Below are 13,361 nucleotides of genomic sequence, written 5' to 3' on the forward strand. Positions count from 1 at the left end.
AATAGTTGGCAAGCTTTTATTTGTTTATTTATTTATTTATTTATTTATTTATTTATAATGAAATGCTGCTACTTTTACCCTCCAAACATACCTTTGGTGATTGTGGCCAAAAATTCCAATATTTACTTCATCAGTTGACAACACATGTCTCCAAAATGCCTCTGATTTATTCAGATATAATTTTGCATACATTGGATGTTCCCTTTTTGTGATAATCTTTTGTGAAGATTTTCTTCTGATGACTCTTCCATGCAAATTACTTTCTGCAGGTCCTTACTGTCATTTGGGAATTTTGCTTTGCCTATGGGCATATGGGCATTTTGTATCCGAGCATCCTCTTGCTCTTCCAGATCTTGCCTTGACTTCCTTCCCTGACTTTAGTTCTCTAAACTGCCATTTCTTTATGACATTTTGCACAGTAGAAATTGTGAGCTTTGATATATGTTTATAGCCTTTTTATTGCATCTTCTTTGTAGGAATCAATTAGCCTCATTTTCAGATGCTTAGTTAAATGCTTGTAGAAGTGCATGGCTAGTTAGTACTAGCACATGTTTGGAAGATTCAGAGAATTTATTGTGTTCGGGAATTGTTATTCCTAATGACAGTTTTTGACTTGAGTAACAAGACCTAGTGAGTCAATTAAGTTGAATAAGTTCTTGAACTTTACAGTGAACTTAAACTTTATTGTAACTGTGCATTAACATTAGCAAAAAATGATATTTTAAAAATACCACTGTTTGTAACAGTGGTTGACATTCTTTCATTTTACTTCAAAAATCATTAAAATATGTCATTTGGCCAGGGGTGCTTCAATGTTTGCATACAACTGTATATAAAAATATTATTTAGGGATTGTGATCAATTTTAATTTAATAATCACAGGTGATCAGTGTCAGTTGTCAAATATGTGTAAATACTTGAAAGTGGTTCAGACAGACCTTGCAATATCACCAGTATGCTATGTACATTTTTGGGTCTATGTGAAATCTATTGAAATATCCAAAAAGTCAGCCAATTTATGACCATCAAATAACATTGACATAGGGTGCCATAATAAACAAAATACTGCTTACTACTTGGTGTCCTTGTATTACATGCAGTTTCATATCATTTATTTGCTTGTTTGTTTGTCCTATTATTTTAACCATTCATATTAGCACTATGTTTAGTATTTTTAATCAAACAATTACAGCAGGCTCCCCAAGGCCTATGTTTGATTAGCCAGGATGTCTTGTGCCTGCAGTGGCAATGGTGACTCATCAATTTGTCTAAAATGAGCTGATCATGGAAGGGAGAGGTGTGGTATCACTGCTAAGAAATCATATGGATGTGTTTATATTCATTAATTTATTAATTCATCTTCAGTAACCATTCTATCCCAGCCAGGGTCAAGGTGGATCCAGAGACTATGCCAGGAACACTGAACGTGAGGATGGGACACCAGTCCATTGCAGGGCAACATGCACACAGCACTTATTGCTGGACTGAAATATATTGTGCAAATAATAGTGAACAAATAAAACTCAGCAAAGCAGAGCTAGTCTCAGAAGGATATGGATGTGTGTTTTTTTCTTTTTGCATCAATGCCTGTAGACCTCACTGCCGTCAACAGTCAGGGGGTCACTGCTCTCCTGATGTTTTGATGTATGAAATAACACAGGTTTTCTATGGGGTTAATGCTCATTTGTAAAATGTCAACAAAAAGTAAACTGATGTGTTTTACAGAGATTCCATGTGACTGTAGGAAAATTAAATATTTTACTTCAATCACTTATGCTGTTCCTTAATACATATAGTTCTCCTAATTTTTCATATTTTGTAAGGAATAGGGAACCATATTGAACACAGAACAAGCTCATCAAATGAGCTTTAACACTATAGAAAACCTGTGTGATTTCATACATCAAAACATCATGGTTTCTCTCAATCTGGCAAAAAATGCGGCTCTAAATATGAAATAAAAAGCAATCCATCACAGGTCATCTTGCACACGCATTCACACACTCATTCACACCTGGTCAGTGAGAGGAATCCTCTGCTCTTGGAGGACATCCTGGAGGAAATCCATGCAACCATGGGGTAAACATGCAAAACTACAAATTGGCAGTAAACTGAGCTCAGGATCAAACCTGGGACACTGGAGCTACCCACAATACCACCATACCAATTTTTGTATTCTGACAACTTATGCTTGTTGCTAGTTAAATGACAGGTAAATGCAAATGATAGACAGGATGGCAATAAAGGTATAAAACTATTTTAGGATGAACTCAGGACAGCACAGTATTTCACTACATAGTAGTACCACTTGCTTTTGTCTGCTTTCATTTCCTCAACTGGCCAAATTTGAGCTTGCTAATGAATGTTAATACAAATAGTTGCCTAAGTAAAACATTAGTTTGCATGGTAGGCTGGATGAATCAAGTCTGTTTGTATTTCTTTTTTGTGTGTGTGGTTGCCATTATGCACTGAGATGTTAAAGCATTAGAAAAATACATCAACATAGTCAACAATTATTCTTTAACTTTTGAGGATATCTAAGCTGATATTTGTTGGCTAATTTACATGTAAAATACCCATGTCACTGGTAATTAAGAGTTCAATGTAGATGCACTGCAGCATAAAATGTTCAGCAAATCTCAAATGAATACAAATGAGTGAGGTTGCCATGTTACTTTTAGTGTATCTGGTAATGGGAACTCTAAACTCTAGTTACAACTGTACTTGCATGAACCCAGGGTAATGACCATGGGCAGTGAGAATTACCTGGGTATGTTCTTGTGGGTGTGCAAACACATACCAAGACTTTCCAACAAGTAACATGTGAGGTATAACACCGTATTGACAATCAATACAGTGCCCTTCACTAATATTGGCACCCTTGGTAAATATGAGCAAAGAAGGCTGTGAAAATTTGTCTTTATTGTTTAACCTTTGATCGTTTGTTCAAAAAATTAAATACTCTACTCTCATGGATATCAGACAATTGCAAACACAACACAGGTTTATAAAAAAAATATTTCTTAAAGATAAGTGTGCAACAATTATTGGCACCCTTTTAGTCAATACTTTGTGCTACCTCCCTTTGCCAAGATAACAGCTCCGAGTCTTCTCCTATAATGCCTGATGAGGTTGGAGAATACAAGGCAATTCCATGCATGTAATCTACACATTTTATATTGCCATAGTCCAGCAATGGTTAATCTACTTGGACAATCTCCAAATATTGGTTATTTCTCTTTTGACAGTTATCTGATCTTCTATTTAATCAGCTGATTATAATTGGTTGGTTTTGCTCATGGAATAATTTGGAAGCAAATGTTTGATAAACATTAGCTTAACTATCAAGGTGAAGTGGTCTATACACTCTGTATATGCGGAACAGGTCTTGGCTCAGTTAAATGAATGAACTTGTGATGAAGGCACTAGGCTGTCACAGATCAGTAGCTTTGGATTAGGCTGGACCCAAAACTCATTAAACTTTAATGGAGCGTAATATTTCAGACCTCTCCTACTACATAATGTCTGAGAGCTGTAGGGCCACCACAGAATGCTCTTTTCTCCTGTTTGCTTTGCCTGGTCTGTGACTGAGCACTGCAATTTTGGCCTTTTGCTGATTTTTTCCCCCATAGAATAAAGCTCTGTTAAAACTTTGGTATTTTGTTCAAGGTTGGAAAAGTGAAAATTAAGGTGTCTGTCATTTCTGATGCATACACATACTGTAACTGATCCATGAAAGAGGATAATGTAATCATTTCTACCTAGCATTGATGTTGGATAAGTGTTTAAAATACAGTATTTCATATCATTGGTAATGTCCTTTATAATTCATTCTACTTTGTACTAGCTAGCCAGCTGGATACTTGCTATCAAGCAAAGCTTCAATGATCTTTAACATATGCTAAACTGTTTCTAACACACAGGGGAAAATATGACCGCAAGTTAACATTTGTGATAGACTAAAACTATAGGCACCAAAGCCAGTACACCTGATTGATCTTTCAGGATTTAATGGAAAACTGGTGTGTAATCCATCAGTGTGTCTCAATCAGCTCCCTAGTTCAGTAGTCAGGGCACTGATCAAGGAGTCAGCCATTTTAACGGCTGTCTCAATTGCAAAATCCTTCCAATGGTCTGGGACGTTCGCTCCCTAAAAAATCCCACAATGCACCTCAAAAACCATGTTCCCTTTCAAAGGGAACTTCAAAGTTGCATTTAGCATAACAGTATGGGAGCGCCCTTGCACGCGTGACCGGTATCTGAAGCTTGTGTAAAATCATGCCTCTACTTATAGGCCTGCCATGATCAGGTGACGTGGCAATTAAGTGCATCACATGATATATATATATGGCACCTGTGAATCACACCACCAGTTTTATTAACTTCAGCGAGACGGCTTGCCTGTTGTTTATGTGACAAAAAGACGCTTCATGTTTTCTGTGTGAAGTGTTTGGGTGTGGAGCATGCGACGGCAGCCCTCGAGGGGTCTCCCCAACATGCATAGGGTCAATACTGTCAACATTGTGCAAGGTAAAGCTGGAACTTGGCATCCCCTCCAGTCTCTATGGGACACTGTTGGAGCTTATGGCAGCAGCAGCCAACATCATACCGTTGGGCCTATTGCACAGGAGACTGTTTCACTGGTGGCGAGAAGTTCAAAAATTGAACTGAGAAAAATTTCAGTACAGAAAAAGTCTATTATCTGGCAACCTGAAGTGTCACTGAGGAAGCAGCACCCTTCGAGCTAACGCTATTACATTAATTTCTTCTAATCTCTATACTTTAAAATTATTTACCTTACGTTATACAAATATAACTGACACTACTTTAGATGAAACAATCGTAACGTTGCGCTGTCGCTAAATTTGATCTGTTTTTTTTTGTTTTTTTGTTTTGTTTTTTTTACAAACATCCGCGATTAGCTTGTAGCCCGTAGCCCGCTAGCATCACCTACCGCTAGCCTTGTTTACGTTTCACATTTCTCACTTACCGCTGTTCTGTTTTAAAAAAAAAAACAAATATGTCTGCTGTCTCTCCGGTTTTGAGTGCAGATGAGGACTCGCTCGAGCTTCACATGGTGCGGCTGGAACTGGAGGATGTGGAGAAGCAGATCCGTGGAATACTCGACAAGCAGGCCCAGCTGCTGGAGCGACAAACTGCGCTGGAAACATCTTGTGCCTCTGCCCACATATCCAAGGTAAGCACACAGCATGGTATTTCCACTCCCAGCCCCACTACGCCGTGTGTTTCTCTGTGCAGGGACCGTGCACCTAGGACTTTCCCAGCCGTGGTCTCCGTCACGCCGGCGCCAACACACCTCGGGCCTTGGGTGAACCAGCGGCGAAAGGCGCGGGCTGGACCCTCTCCACCTCCGGTGTTCGAGATTCGTCGGTGTTCGAGATTCGTCGCTGTGATCGTCGGGGACTCCATTGTGCAGAACGTCCGTGTAGCCTCATCTAAAGGTAAGGTGCGCACACACTGTTTTCCTGGTGCTTGTGTCCTTGATGTCGCTGCGCAGGTATCCGAGATCCTGAAGAAGGACGAGCGCATTGGAGCGGTTGTGCTGCACGCGGGGACGAACGACACCAGGCTGCGGCAGACGGAGGTTCTGAAGAGGGACTTCTCCAGCCTGATCGAGACTGTACGAGGCAGATCACCCACCGCGAAGATCATCGTCTCTGGACCTCTTCCCACATACAGACGTGGAGCAGAAAAGTTCAGTAGATTTCTAGCATTAAATGATTGGTTAGTCTCTTGGTGTAATGAGCAGAATCTGGTGTTTGTCAATAACTGGAATCTGTTCTGGGAGCGTCCTAGGTTGTTTCGTCCTGATGGCCTGCACACCAGCAGCCTTGGAGCGGAACTGCTTTCAGACAACATTTCCAAGGCGCTACACTCCAAGTGACTGCCTACCGTAAGTACATCTTCCAATAATAACAACATTCAGTATAATCAATGTTCAATTAAAAATCCAGCAAAGGTAATACATACTATAGAGACTGTGTCTGTTCCCCGAGCTATACAAATATATAGAAAATCTCGGAAAGTCTATCTTCGTAACCTAATTAACATAAAATTAAATCATATTGAATGCACAGCCAGCACTTTTGATCTGAGGCTAGGACTATTAAACATTAGATCTCTTGCGTCTAAGGCTCTTATTGTTAACGACATCATTACTGATCAGGAATGTAATTTAATGTGTTTAACAGAAACTTGGATTAAACCAAACGAGTACATAGCATTAAATGAAGCCAGTCCTCCTGGATACAGTTATGTACATCAGCCTCGTTCAACTGGTAGAGGAGGAGGTGTTGGACTCATCCATAGTAAAAATCTAGTCGTCACACAAAAACCTAAGCATAAATTTAATTCTTTTGAAATTCTTTATACCAGTATAAGTTATGTAGCCACAAAAAATAAGTCAATTCCTCTAATCATTATTTACAGACCCCCAGGGCCATATACTGAATTTCTTAGTGAATTTGCAGACTTTGTCTCAAACCTGGTTGTGTCTGTAGATAAAGCATTAATCGTCGGAGACTTTAATATTCATTTTGATAACCTGGAAGACCCTCTAAGATTAGTGGTTGTGTCCATCTTAGATTCAGTAGGGATTAATCAGAACGTAATTGGGCCTACTCATAATGGTGGTCACACTCTTGACCTCATACTAACATACGGACTAAGTATAGAAAATATTATCATTTTTCCGCAGTCTGAAGTTGTCTCAGACCATTCTTATCTCGTTCATAAAACGTATTGATCATAATATTTCCACCTCGCCTCGCTACCGCAAAAAACGTACTTTCACATCAGCTACTGCACCGAGCTTCATAAATAACCTCGCAGAAACATCAATTAGATTTGGATCACCGTCAGATCACATAGAACTCGATCAGGCGACTGAAAGCTTGGAGTCAACACTCCGCTACACGCTAGATAGAGTGGCTCCACTCAAAAGGAAAATAATTGGAGAAAAAAAATTAGCACCCTGCTATAACGATCAAACGCGAACCTTAAAACAGACAACTCGACAATTAGAACGTAAATGGCGCCAAACCAAACTGGTGATATTTCAAACAGCATGGAAGGAGAGCCTACTGAAATATAGGAAATCTCTTGGCGATTCTAGAAAAATCTATTTCTCCACCTTAATAGGAGACAACAAAAACAATTCTAGATTCCTTTTCAACACAGTAGCAAATTTAACTAGGAATAAAACCACTACAGAGAGAAACACTCAATCATTACATAGCAGTGAAGATTTCATGAAATTTTTCATTGATAAGGTTGAAAATATTAGACGTGAAATACAGGCCATTAAATTAAAACCGGACAGTACTGTAACAAACCCATTACATGACAATGTAGCAATATCAGATCAATGTTTAGAGTGTTTTGCTCCGCTTAGAGAGACCGAACTAGCTACATTAATCTCTTCAGCCAATTCATCAACTTGCATACTAGATCCCGTACCTACATGTTTGTTTAAACAGATTTGTTCAGGAGTAATTGAACCACTTCTAAATATAATCAATTCTTCCCTAAGCACTGGCTATGTACCTAAATCACTTAAATTCAGTTATTAAACCCTTGATTAAAAAACCTGATCTTGACCCGTCTCAATTGTCCAACTATAGACCAATATCAAATCTCCCCTTCATCTCTAAGATTTTAGAAAAGGTTGTAGCAAAGCAGTTATGCTCGTACTTAGATAGGAATAACATTCATGAAATGTATCAGTCAGGATTTAGACCTCATCATAGCACAGAGACAGCGTTAGTTAAAGTAGTAAATTACCTTCTACTGACTTACGATCATGGTTGTGTCTCGCTGCTTGTGTTACTCGACCTTAGTGCAGCTTTTGATACTATAGATGACACTATTCTACTTGATAGATTAGAAAATGTTGTTGGTATTAAGGGAACAGTCCACTCCTGGCTCAGGTCTTATCTGACCGATCGTTATCAGTTCGTAGATGTAAATGGTGATTTCTCCATGCGTACTGAGGTTACTTTTGGAGTTCCACAGGGTTCTGTTTTAGGCCCACTGCTCTTTACTTTATATATGCTACCCCTAGGTCAAATTATTCGTAAACATGGAATTAGCTTCCACTGTTATGCTGATGATACACAGTTGTATGTTTCAGCGAAGCCAGAGGACAGACAGAAGCTTAGTAAAGTTGAGGATTGTGTAAAGGACATTAGACATTGGATGTTAATTAACTTCCTTCTACTTAATTCTGATAAAACAGAAATACTTTTATTAGGCCCACGTGTAGCTAGAAGTAATCTTTCTGATCACATGGTTACTCTGGATGGTCTTTCTGTTTCATCATGTACAGCAGTTAAAGACCTTGGAGTGATTATTGACTCCAGCCTATCATTTGATGCTCATGTAGATAATATTACTAGGATAGCCTTCTTTCATCTCAGAAATATTTCTAAAATAAGAAACATATTGTCACTACATGATGCGGAAATACTAGTTCATGCATTCGTCACCTCTAGATTAGATTACTGTAATGCCTTACTGTCTGGATGTTCCAGTAGGAATATAAAAAAGCTCCAGTTAGTCCAGAATGCAGCTGCTAGAGTCCTAACTAGAACTAGAAGATACGACCATATCACACCGATATTATCAATACTGCATTGGCTCCCAGTAAAATCTCGCATTAATTATAAAATACTTTTATTAACCTATAAAGTACTAAATGGTCTCGCGCCACAATATCTAAGCGACCTTTTGGTTTTATATGATCCGCCACGCCTACTTAGGTCAAAAGATGCAGGCTATTTGACGGTACCTCGAATAGTGAAGGCTACAGCAGGGGGAAGAGCTCTCTCTTATAGAGCCCCACAGTTATGGAACAGTCTTCCTATTAGTGTTCGGGACTCAGACACAGTCTCAGTGTTTAAGTCTAAGCTTAAAACGTATTTGTTTATTCAAGCCTACCCTGACTAGATTCTGTTCTACTACTTCGCAGTCATAATTATCTTTTTTCTCCCTCTCTCCTTTCGCCGAGCCCCACACGAATTTATGGAGATACTAGAGATCCAGATCCTTTCTGCCTCTGGATGGAGCTCAAATCTTCTTTAATTCCAGACTGCTGGGACTACGGCTGCTCCTAACGCCATACAGACTTCATATAAATCCATAATGAACTTTTTCACACTAACAGTTGTTACCCAGATGAGGATGGGTTCCTTCTGAGTCGGGTTCCTCTCAAGGTTTCTTCCTCTTAAAACATGTGGAATGGCATATAAATTGCCTATAAATGTGGGCCATATTTCTATCACTGAAATTCTTAGTCCTCAATTGAGAGGTCACCATGTGTTTACAGACAGCACAGTGGTGGTCTCATATATTGACCACCAGGGAGGATAATGCGTTATCACCAGGAAAACGATTATTGCGTTATCCATCCATTATGTTATCCATCCATCTTCTATACCGCTTATCCTTTTCAGGGTCACGGGGAAACCTGGAGCCTATCCCAGGAAGCTTGGGGCACAATTCGGGGTACACCCTGGACAGGGTGCCAATCCATTGCAGGGCACACTCACACACCCATTCATACACTTGCCAATCAGCCTACCATGCATGTCTTTGTACGGGGGGGTGGGATCGGAGTACCCAGAGGAAACCCCCGCAGCATGGAGAGAACATGTAAACTCCGCACGCACAGGGCCACAACGGGAATCGAACCCCCAACCCTGGAGGTGTGAGGCGAACGTGCTAACCACTAACCATCCACAGTCACATGGAAAAAGTAAGTAAACCCCTGCATTTATCACACCTTCAAATCCATAAAATTAGAACCAGGTGTTCAAGTTTGAGTGCCAGTGATCAGTGCAGTGAACTTGCTTAGGGAGTGCAGATGGAACTTGTCTTATTTATACCTCTCTCATATCTCATGTCTGGTGTTCATTTGCTATTGAGGTGTGTGGTGTCATCATGCCAAGATCTTAAGAGCTCTATAAGGCCTTCAGAAAAGAGGTTGTGGATGTCTGAGTCTGGGAAGGGACTTAAAAAGATCAAATTATTTGAAGTACATCATTCCACTGTAAGGAAAATCATCTACAAGTGGCACACATTTAAACGACTGCCAATTTGTCCAGGACTGGCCGTCCCAGCAAATTCAGCCCAAGCAGACCATCTGATGCAAAAAGAAGTCTCCAAGAACCCCAAAATTATTTCATAGTATTTGCTAGTAAGTCTTGCAACTGTTGGTTTCAAAATGCATGCTTCTTCAATCAGAAAGAGATTGCACAAATTTGACTTGCATGGGAAGTGTGCCATAAAGCCTTAGCTGTCTAAAAAGAATATTCGAGCAAGACTACAGTTTGACAGTGAGCATATAGGCAAAGATTAGGCCTTTTGGAATAATGTGCTCTGGACAGACGAATCAAACATAAAGTTGTTTGGCCACTGTAACAGCAGACATGTTTAGTGCAGACCAAAGACAGCTTTCAGGAGAAGCACCTCATACTAACTGTGAAGCATAGTGGTATGGAAATGTTATGGTTTTGGGTTGCTTTGCCAGGGACTGGACAGCTTGCATTCATTGATTCAACTATGAATTTTGCATCATAGCAATAGTATTTGAAGATAATGTGAGGTCACCTGTCCAAAATTTTAAGTTGAACAGAAATTAGACCTCTCATCAGGATAATGATACTAAGTGCACTAGCAAATCCACCAAGGAATGTTTCAAAAAAAGAAGAAATGGAGGGTTATAGAATGGCCTAGTCAAAGCCCGGATTTGAATCCCATTGAAATGTTATTGGGGATTTGAAACTAGCAGTACATGCAAGAAAACCCTCAAACATCTTGCAAGTGAAAGAATATTGCAGTTAAACGTGGTCAAAAATTCCAGTCAGAGACTGGCGGACAATTATGCAAAACAGCTACAAGAAGTTATTTCTGCTCAAGGGGAGCAATACTAGCTTCTGAGGCCAAGGGTGTACTTACTTTATCACATCTATTGATATTTCTATTGAATAAATGATTGAAAAAGCTCATTTTCCTTGTGGTTATCAAGTATATCAATTTTATTAACAGACACTGTTTCAAAGATGATCAAATGTTTGCTTGTCAAAATATATATATTTTTAAAACCAAACAATTTCCATGGGGTGTACTTATCTTTTCATATAATGAGTTAAAGAAATAGATAAATAGTAAACAAATTATATTTATTACTTTGTATAAATATAATAAATGAGGCATAAGATGCTGAATAGTTGAATCAAATAAACGTAACTTAGTACGGTGTTTGTGTGTGCATATCTTTATACACACACACACACACACACACACACACACACACACATATATATATATATATATATAATATTATGTGTATATATGTATGTATATATATGTATATGTATGTGAGAGTGAGAGAGAGAGCACTTAGTAACACTCCCCTTTGGCATATATAACAGCTTCAAAGCACTTTTTGTAGCCAGCTAGGGGTCTTTAGATTCTTCTGTTAGGAATTTTAACCAACATTTCCTTCCAAAACGCTTCTATTCTAGTTGTGTCTTACATGCACACGTTTACCTACATATTTTCAATTATATTTATATTTCAGCTTCAGTTTCTTGACTGACTCTGTCACATTTGCTTTCATAATTTGCTTATGTTTACTGAAATCTACTCTTACATCTACCCTGTACATTGTGTCCTGTGTCACTGGCTGTCACACAACTCCAGCATAATAGATCCAGCCACATGCTTAATAGTTGTCAGTGGTGGCAAAGTAATAAGGGAATAATGAAACCCTAGATGTTTTGCATACATGAGACGTTCACTTTTGTGATGAGGTAAGGTTTCTTTCTGATGATCATGTTTACGCCAACAACACTGCAGATTAGCAACACCACTCCTATGTTAGCTACATATTCTTACAGGTCCTTGCTATCATTTGGGGATTTTGCTTTACCTTTCTGCCCATCATGCAGGCATTTTTATCTGAGTGCTCTTGGACTTCCAGATATTGCCTTGACTTATAGAGTTCCCCTTAACCACTGTTTCTTAATGACATTGCAGAAAATGAAAATTGCAAGCTAGAAGCACTTGGATATCTTTTTATTGCCTTTCTCTGCTTTGTAAGCATCAGTTATCTTCATCTTTAAATACTCAGTTTGCAATTTAAGGGTGCCTTGATTGTTCGTACGAGGTTTTAAGAATTTATTACGCTCTGAAATGAGCGTTTCATGTCTCATGAAACTAATCAGTGAATAAAAGTCAGAAATAATAAGGTTACCTTTTACTAGTTCACAGCTCCCAAGTGAATCAAGAGATCACAAGTTTGAATCCCAACAATGCATCGCCAGGATAGGACTTAAATTGTAGGCTAGCTTCAATTGTTTTTGATGAAGTACCCTGACCTTCCCTCATTGTTAGCCTTTATACGATGGGAGAGAACCAGTTGTGCTTTTCTCTTATATGTACTTATATGGTCTGCAGCCGATATGGTGCTTACAGTTATGTACAGTTTATGTCTATTAGTACTGTGTCTAATACTAATAGTATCTTCAATATATTCTGTAGATATTTCATACATTTATTAAAATGACTAGGATTCTTGAAGCATTCTTGAAGGGATCACTGGATAATTAATGGTTAGTAGTTTCCAGAACAGGGCTATATTTGTGACCCTTTATAAAGGTTCATTGTAAGGTTCTACATTGAACATTTAAGGGTTTTTACTATAAAGATCTATACTAAAGAACTATAAAAGTGTATAAAAAAAAAGAAAAAAAAGAAAAAGAAAAAAGAGTGTATTTATCTATTAATTATTGAAAAGTGTTGCACAATATGTTTTTTGTCAAAGTTTAGCAATAGAACTAGTACACAGATGCTATATAAAGTACTATATACTGTAGTACAATTAGCATACTATGATATACAAATCATCATAATCAATAATAAAGTGTTCAGCCAGCATGAGATGCCAAATGCCTTCCAATTTCAATGCCTCTTTTCAGTAGTTCTGGATTGATTTGTCTTAATTAGTCTGATCACATCCTGAATTGACATTCCTAGTCATCTTGAAAACCACGGTCATCATTCACTCTGTCTGTGGTCAGCCAATAGAGTATAAATAAATTGGAAAAAACTTTTTATAAAAATAAACCAAGAACATTCTAGATTGGCTTATTTATTTATCTATGTACTTTAAAAAAATATATAAATACCTGTTGCCCACTTTTGAGAACAAATTATTTAAATAATTAATAGATAACTACACTCAAAAATTTTTTGAACACTTAAGGTTTCATTATCCTTCTAGGAAAACCCTAACATCATTTCCTATCCTCTTTATGGATGCATTGCTGCATTGCTAT

The sequence above is a fragment of the Ictalurus punctatus genome, chromosome 2 (assembly GCF_001660625.3).
Source record: "Ictalurus punctatus breed USDA103 chromosome 2, Coco_2.0, whole genome shotgun sequence".
Classification (NCBI taxonomy): domain Eukaryota; kingdom Metazoa; phylum Chordata; class Actinopteri; order Siluriformes; family Ictaluridae; genus Ictalurus; species Ictalurus punctatus.